General features: G+C 50.5%; 1 pseudogene; it reads right to left on the reverse strand.

The window, feature by feature from the left end:
• Positions 1-6623: 6623 nt before the first annotated feature.
• LOC125341933 lies at positions 6624-7381 on the reverse strand (annotated as a pseudogene).
• Between the last annotated feature and the right edge of the window lie 1058 nt (positions 7382-8439).

Below are 8439 nucleotides of genomic sequence, written 5' to 3' on the forward strand. Positions count from 1 at the left end.
TGAAAATGTCCCACCCGGCTGGGGCTACAGGAGGGTCAAGCATCTCTTGCCCTTGCATCCCAGGGGCAGAATGGTTTCTTCTCTTCCAAATGGAACGGAGCAGGGAGCATTTGGGCCGGACTCCGTTCCTGGAAACAAGCATCTCAATCCCGGGCTTCCTCAAGTTCAAGCTGAGAAGAGTTCTGTGACCACATGGAAAATTGAAAAGCTGTTTCTAAACAACAACAAAATACGCGAGGACATGATAAGTAATACCCTTACACAATCAGACAAAGGAAGGTGCTCTTAGCAGGGGAACACCAATGCAGCCTGTGCCTCTGATCATATAAATCAATATTTATAGAAATGAACTCCGGGAAGTGGAAATGAGGCTTTTCTTTTGTTTTCTTTTTGTCTTGTTTATCTGTGCTTGGAAGGGCTGGGAGGGTGGGCACAGAAATGGGGAGACAAAGGGTGAACAAATGCAGCAGCGGTCCTCACTGGACACTGTGGAAAATGCACTCCACAGCTTGTGAGTGGGGACGAGAGGAAAAAACTGGGAGGGTGAGGGAATAAAGGAATGTCCCAAAAGAAATGTTCTCATTACCTGACTCATGTAACTGTCACCCCGCTGTACGTCACCTATATAATAACAATCAATGCACTTTTTAAACTTGTTTCTACTAGTGCCTAAGACGAAGAATTCTCCCCAACCCCCGCCTCGTGAAGCTGGAGGAGAGAGGTCTCGAACCTAGAGACACAACAAAGAAATCCAAGCTTACATCGTACAATGACGAGAGAAAACAGTGTTCTGGTAGAATAACTGCCTGACTTTGAGGAGGACAGGAAGTAGATGATCACCAACAGTAGTAATGGGGACCCCCAAAAGACCCTCTCAAACTTCCAGAACTTTCCATGCTTGTATAAGCCTTAAGTAGAAAGGAACCCCTAAACATGCCTCAGATTTTATTTCTTACCAGATAGCCACATGAAGACGTAGGATTTGATGAGAAAAATAAGACAAATATTACACTCCTTGCACCCATCTCCGGTGGATCAAATGTATGCTTCCGGGGGAAACAATCAGGACTTTGTCTGCCATGATTCCAATTCCTCCACAATCCCTACCTACACTTCTCTAATTGAGCCCCAGTAAACGGATCCCCCCTTTGCTTCTTGAAGCTTTCCACTTCCCCCTAGAACCCAAGATGGGTATTAGCAAATGAGCCTGCAGATGCAAGATTCGCTGAAATCTGCCCTGAGAACAAGACATCCCCATCTTCCATTGCGCCGGACAGTCGTCCTCCCGTTTCCCACTGCTGTGCCAGTTCTATCTCACCATACCTCCTTACAAGCCCCTCCGTCGCTGAGGCTAACGTGGTTATAGCACCTTAACTCCTGGCTCAAACCCTTCAGCCCCGCCTCCACTCCACTCATCGTTTCCTATGATGTCAGCACACATAAGATCACCCTCAACACTGCTCCACTCCAACCATGCTTTGTGTGTGTGTGTGTGTGTGCATGTGCACATGCGTGTGTGTGTGTGTGTATGTTCTCTGCTTTCTTCACCTATAAAGCGAAGGGCCCCGTCCACCCGGCTTGTCTGCAGCCTTTAAGGAAAGATTAAACCATCACCGAGTGCAATGATGAAACGTGGGGGCCAAGAAGGAAAGCTCATCCACGATCTAGAAGATCATTCTGAGCGGAAACAAGGAACATGTGCTCAGAGTCCCGCGTGGAGGCCGATGCGCTTCTGCCCTGGTGGCACGCCAAGAACCCACGGCGACTCAGTTCCTTTCCTTAGAAAAAGGACTAGCATGCAAAGATACACAAATTATGGGCATTATAAATGTGAACAAGAAAGAAAAATAAAACCCCCGTTACCGGTTAGCGAGAGGGACATTACCAGAGTCCTCAAACAAAATCCAAACACCCACACGTGGAAAAACGCAGCCAAGATAAATCCCCCCATGAGGCCGCCTCCTGGACCATCGCTCCCCGATCACCCAGCACTCCTTGTTCTTCCCTGTCAGGACTTTCTTCTCGTCACCCCAATCCACAGGGCTGGAACTAAGTTCTAAAGACCAGGGCAGGGAAAAGAGCTAACACTGGGGGCTCGGGCCTGTCATCCTAGCTACTCAGAAGGCTGAGATCTGAGGACCACGGTTCAAAGCCAGCCAGGGCAGGAAAGTCCATGAAACTCTTATCTCCAATGAACTACCAAAAAGCTGAAAGTGGAGCCATGGCTAAAGTCCTAGAGCACTAGCTCAGGGGTAGTGCCCAGGCCCCGAGTTCAAGCCCTGGGACCAGCACAAAAATAAAAAAGAAAAAGCAGAGCCCAGCCCGCTATGGTTCTGAAAGCGTAGCTCGCCAATACAGATGGACAGGAATCCACTGCGGGAACGCCTTGGTGTCACCCTGCACGGCATGGTACATTCAGACGTCACATCCCCACTGGGAAGCTGGGACCCCAAAGCGCCCCCGACCCCCATTTAAAAATGAGAAAACCTGATGGGCACAATCAGGTATGAAGGTACATCTGCAAAGCCCATCAGAACTCGCTGGTCTTCGGCTGGGCCTGAGGGGAAGAAGCCACCCCTGATTCACATCACATAATCGGACACGATCCGGGAAGACCAGGCCGGGTCCTGAACCCCAGCCTCACCCGCAGTTACCCCACCGCTAACAAAAGCGGGATTCCCACCGCAAAAGTCTGGTTTCCCCCTCCCCGATTTATCACCATGGTTGTCACGAAAACCTCATATTCCTCCTGACTGCAAGCTAGCCATGGAACCTCCACGAGGAAAGCTCTAGAATGGATATCTTCTGACTTTTAGACTGACTCTTCTACAAGGATCCCAAGTGACAGGCTAGTTGTGACACCTGCCTTCTCACTAGCCTAGTAATGTCATCACTGGGTCATTTTTTCCCCCCCAGAACAATTTCCATGGAGAAGACAGAAAACCAAGAGTCAGGTACCAAGCCAGGTGAGGGTGGCTCACTGCTGTCATCCTAGCTATGCAGGAGGCTGAGATCTGAGAATCACAGTTCGAAGCCGGCGGGGGCAGGGAAGTCTGTGAGACTCTTATGTCCAAGGAAACACCAGGAATTGGAAGTTGTGCTGTGGCTCAAAGTGGTAGATCACTAGTCATGAGTGAAAGAGCTCAGAGACAGCACCCAGGCCCTGAGTTCAAACCCCACAATCAACAACAAAAAAGAATTGGAGAACAAATGTGCTCCCTACAAACTGTACCCCTCAGGGCAGTGGTAAGAGTAGCAGTAGTGGGGCATAGCAGCAGCCAGGAAGCTACAGCGGCATTCCACTGTGGATGGATTCCTGTCAGCGGACACATTACAGTCTAGAAGCCCACAGGCTGCCTGACAGCAGTCCAGTGCCTTTCCCTTACATTGGCATCAGAATTGGTGGACGAAGATGTGGGAGGAACCCCAGGGGAAGGGCAGCCCTTGTCCAAGCCTCCTGCCCCCCACACTGCAGAGAAGTCCAGGGAGAGGCCCCAACACCACAGAGGGTGAGCTGGACACAGGCATGGACAGTGGCCAGATTTCACGGTGGACTTGATGCTTGGCTGGCCTATCTTATTCACAAGTATTCATGGCCACTGCTAGTATTCCATGACTGTGAGAAATAACGCTGACACACAGCATCGGGAGTTTGCATCCATGCGATCCATCGGGCGTGTGTGACAGGGCAAGGCTGCTGCCCTCATGAACACGAAGCCAGAGAAAGGAAGACCACGGCAGGGGCCTTAGCACTGACTCCATGACCCAACAACCTCCCCACAGGACCCCCCCGTTACCCATGAATCTTTGGGGGCACACCTGCCTTCCTCCCACTTCCTTCCTCCTCCTCCCTGTCTTTTTTTTGTGGCCAAGAAGGAATCAGTTTGCACCACACCACCACTCCCGCCACGAGCTAGTTTCACCGCAGGCCTCAGAGCCTTGGGCCGGCTGATAGTGAGCTAGAAGCTGTGTTGATCCTGGGGTTTGAACTCAGGTCCTGGGTGCTGTCCCTGAGCTTTTGTGCTCCAGGCAGGTGCTCTACCACTTGAGCCACAGCTCTATTTCTAGCCTTTTGGTGGTTAATTGGAGATAGAGTGTCCCACAGGCCTTCCAGCCTGGGCTGGCTTCAAACCACGATCCTCAGATCTCAGCCTCCTAAGTAGCTAGGATGACAGGTGTGAGCCATGGCCGTGCTCGGTTGCCTTTAGATTGACTGGAACTCTGTGAGTTACCAGTAGCCAGTACGGAGAACCAAGTAGGCAGTGATTGGAATATAATGCAAGCGTTCCTGGGCACTGGGAGTTGGGTGGGCTCCTCCTGAGACACCCCACAAATGCACCCAAGAACCAAAAGAGAGGCACTGTGATGGTACGGGCATAATCCTTTAAGAATAATCAGCATGGGCTGGGAATATGGCCTAGTGGTAAGAGTGCTTGCCTCGTATACATGAAGCCCTGGGTTCAATTCCCCAGCACCACATGTATAAAAAATGGCCAGAAGTGGCACTGTGGCTCAAGTGGTAGAGTGCTAGCCTTGAGCAAAAAGAAGCCAGGGACAGTGCTCAGGCCAAGTCCAAGGCCCAGGACCAGCAAGAAAAAAAAAAAATTAAATTAAACAAAAAATGAAAAAAAAGAATACTCAGTGTCCCTACTAATGCCTAGCGCCCCAAGCCTTCCACTACTTCCCAAAGAGTGCTGACATGGACTCGACACTTTTCATCACCAGAAATAAGAGAGGAGAGGAGGTTGGGAACCCCACTTCAGCTGCTTGCCCTGTCAAGCGGCGCCACTGAGCCCGGGGTTATTTTTGAAAACCCTGCTTGCCTCTAGAGAGAAAAAGCTAATCAGAGGATTTCTACACTTGATCAGTTTGCAAGCAGAGAAGGGGGGAGGGGCCCCGTCAGCGGCTTTAATGTGGGGTTCCATGAAAAATTCACATCGGGCAAGGAAACGAGAGCTGCCTTGTGAGGATTCTTCATCAAAGCCATCCTCTGACCCCTCCACCGCTCCCCCAAGACCCAGAGCCTCACATGCAACAGCCTCACCTCCACTTTCCTCTTCCAACTCTCATTTCTTCAAAGAGCATTACCGGGAGTGGGCACTGCTCAAGCGGTAGAGCACCAGCTGCAAGTGAAAAATGCCGAGCAGGGATGCGCACACCTGTAATCCCAGCTACTCAGGAGGCTGAGATTAGAGGATCACAATTTCAAACCAGCCCGGGGAGGAAGTTAATCACCAAAAGAGCTGGCAGTGGAGCTGTAGCTCTCGATTTTGCTGTGTACCTAAACCACTTTAACAGAGGGGAGGGAGAGGGAGGGAGAGAGAGGGAGGGGGAGGGAGAGAGAGGGAGAGGGGGAGAGAGAGGGAGAGAGAGGGAGAAGAAGAAAGTGAGTCGTATGGTTATGATCATGTTGCATCTGTGTTGCTCCCTAATTTCTCTCTCACCAAGAAGACGGCTATTTTTACTAAGAAAGGAATTGTTCCAAGGATCAATAATAACGCGTTTATCCAAAATGAGAAATTTTACCAACACCCCCCCCCAAATAAATAAAATTGCTCCAGTGTGGTGGCAGATGTTTCCCCCAGCTGCTCACAGATCATCTCGCCAGGGGTGTCAGATGTGAAGTTCCAGAAATACCACAATGCTAACGCGGCAGTAACTCAAGAGCAGAGTTTACAGAGGGGACTGGAGGACTGAGCCCGGGTGGGGAGGGAGGCCCTGCCACTAGCCGGCTGCATGCGGAGGCGCGCGTCACTTCCATGAGATCTCGTGAGGAATGCGCAACACTTTTCCAGGTAACAGGTGCTCTTGATTTCTGGAGCCATCATTCCACGGGATGCACTGGTTCGTGGGGACTAAGCCAGGAAATCACAGGTGTGCCAGGATCGCCACACCCTTCCAGACCTAAGCCTAAGCCAAGCTGTGCAGAATGCATGGACAGACCACACACATCTAACGCTGCCATTCCTGCCCCTTTCTCTCAAGGGTCCTGCTATGAGCGCCCCACCCTCCACCTCAATAGTCAAGGGAAACCCCAATCCCCCCACCCCAGACCCAATGCCCAGGAGGGCAATAAAGGAGATAGTAATTACTGCATAAGCTCATTCTTTCTGACAGAAAGCCCTCACCCTTACTGAAACAGCCACTGAATGGTTGGCCTCCAAGGGGTGGATGGGCCACAGGCCGTGGGCAAAGGCCATGTTTTCATTAACTGCCTTTTTTTTTGGGGGGGGGGGCTCACCTGAAGTTCAATACTAGTGAGTTAGAAGGGGCCTTAAACAAAAAGAGCAGTCAAAATAATTAGGAAATAGTTCCACACACATCCTCTGCGAGAGAAATATTAAAGGAATGAGGCATAGTTAACCTAGAAAAGGCAAGGGCTCTAGAGAAACGTAGTAATTTTCTTTAAATAGCTTATGGGCTAATTCAGGCGTGACATGAACGTGATGATTTTCCACTGGTTTGAGAGACAATTGTGGCAGCAGAAAAAAAAAAGATATTGAAGGACCTTGATTTAAATCTGTGATCTATTGAAATGTATTGAGTACTGAGAATAGTTTTTGGGTTGGTTGTATTTTGCCAGTCCTGGGGCTTGAACTCAGGTCCTGAGCACTGTCCTTGGCTTTTTTTCTTTATACAAGATTTTATTAGATGTCTCTAGAGCAACATCCAGGTTCCAGATACAGCTGCCAAGGAGACCCTGCTATGCTGTGGGAACGGGCTATGGCATGGCAGGGGGTTCTGGCTTCCCACCCTTCTGCTCCGAGATGGGGGTGGTTGGCAGCATCTCCTCTTTAGGCTCCACAATGCTCACGTGGTCAGGCAGGGGCTTCTTAGGGCCAATCTTGCCACTTGGGTCCCAGGGCAGCATGATCTTCACTTTGAGGCCCAGCACACCCTGCCGGAGCAGCACAAGGCACACAGTGGTGTCCACATAGTAGTTGACAGGGTCCCCTGCTGTGGATCATCAGGCCGTCCACGAACTTCATGGACTTCGCCCTCTGTCCGCGGAGCTTCCCAGAGACGACCACCTCGCAGCCCTTGGCCCCGCTCAGCAGGCCCTCGGCACAACAAGCCCTCCCAGGAGTTTGTACCACAGAGACTCAGCCTGTGCAATGGCACACGGTCCTCTTGTGGCCACATTTTCTGCATAGAGCTTGACACTGCCCTCAGGAAAGCCAAACCTCTTCTGAACTACTACAGTCAATTCCCGGATCCGCAGGCCCTTCTCCCCAAGAACATTCTGGGTCCTGGTAGCTAAGATAATGACTTCCATCCTAGTGGAGCTCACGAGTAAGAAATTCATTTAGTTCAGCTTTGAAGATGCCATCAGCAACAAACTTCCTCTTCTTGGAAATCTGCACCGCCATCTTGCTGCCGCGCGCTCCTTGGCTTCTTTTTGCTCAAGGCTAGCACTCTACCACTTGAGTCTCAGCCACTTCCGGCTTTTTCTATATAGGTGGTGCTGAAGAATCGAACCCAGGGCTTCACGTATACAATGTGAGCACGTTACCACTAGGCCATATTCCCAGCCCAATTTCCCTCCTCTGAAGAAGACAAGCACTACCCACCTGGTTCCAGTCATGGTTAAGGTTAGCACACATTCATGTTCTGCTGCTCCACACAGTGGCATGGATATTCCTGGATTCCACTGACCACGGGATACCACTGACCACAGGACACTGGTGATCTCCAGAGATCTCCAAGATTTCTTCATAGGTAGAGGTGTTAAGTGATAGATAGGTAAATAGATGAATAGATGATACATAATAGATGAATGATAGATTACAGACCACAGATGGATAGATGATGAATAAATGGGTAGATGGGAGATAAATAGATGGATAGATGGATAATGGATAGATGAGACATGGAAAGGTACATGAACAGATGATAATGGATAATGGAAAAATGATAATGGATGGATTATAGATAAATGTGATAAATAGATGTGATGATCCATAGATGATACAGGTAGATGAATGGATGGATGGGTGGGTAGATGGGTAGATGGTGGATGGGTGGGTAGATGGGTGGATGAATGGGTGAGTAGATGAGTGGGAGGATGGGTGGGTGGACGGGTGGGGGGACAGAGAGCCACATAACAGTCATGGGTAAGGACAGTGTCCAGCGCAGACCTCAGGACTCTCCGGGCAGCAAGTGATGTGTGCCGCAGGGCAGCCAGGCCAAGGAGTCAAGCTCCTGGCCGATCCCTGAGAAGCCAGAGGAAGAGACCACAAGACTCGCACTGTTCCACAGCCCTGCTATCTTCTCTTTGGTCAGCTTCAAACCCTCCCCCGCTGTTGGGACAGGACACAAAGACCTGTGGGTAATGCGGGTGACCTGAGGCACCAAAGCAGAAGCCATGCAGCTAGGAGGCTCTGGGTCCAGGGTCCCATCCCCGGGCCTCGGCACAGCTACGCTAAAGGCAGGAGAGTA

Source organism: Perognathus longimembris, chromosome 25 (genome assembly GCF_023159225.1).
Source record: "Perognathus longimembris pacificus isolate PPM17 chromosome 25, ASM2315922v1, whole genome shotgun sequence".
Lineage (NCBI taxonomy): Eukaryota > Metazoa > Chordata > Mammalia > Rodentia > Heteromyidae > Perognathus > Perognathus longimembris.